Here is a 535-nt window from a genome sequence, read left to right as displayed (position 1 = left end):
TCTGTAAAAATGATTCTTAAAAAAAAAAGTACCTATGAAGTAGGCTGGTAGGACCAGGGGTCTCGGAGCATGGCCAGGGGCTGCCAGGCAGCCTCCACACAATCTGGCCTCCTGTCTCGACTGGTGCAGTTACTGCTCCACTGACAGCTCTTTAGAATCCATTCAGAGTTTTGGCCCCACTGTAATCTCTGGGTGACGAATATTTCCCCTAATGAACTGTTGGGAATTGGATTAGACTGGAATGCCGTGTGCTTGGATTCTAGCTGATTAAACCCCCATCTGTGCAAAGCCTGCCTGTGAACAGCTCGTTACATATAATTTTTTGAAGGAAGGAAAAAAATGATGTTGGTGTTCAAGTTTTGCAAAGAAGCAAGAAGAAAGTGGAAGCAAAATGTCTGTTCAGACTCTTGTCAAGGTCTGGTTGCTTTAAATCTGACCAGGCCAGCAATCTTCACCCTAGGACCTTCCACTTTCCCCAACTTAGGTTGAGGATACCCCCAGGCTCAGATGCCTGTACCCTTACCCAGGAGCTCTA

This window comes from Pteropus vampyrus, unplaced genomic scaffold, assembly GCF_000151845.1.
Source record: "Pteropus vampyrus isolate Shadow unplaced genomic scaffold, Pvam_2.0 Scaffold348, whole genome shotgun sequence".
NCBI lineage: Eukaryota > Metazoa > Chordata > Mammalia > Chiroptera > Pteropodidae > Pteropus > Pteropus vampyrus.
The sequence above is the reverse complement of the archived record's forward strand: the minus strand, read 5'-3'. Positions refer to the sequence as shown.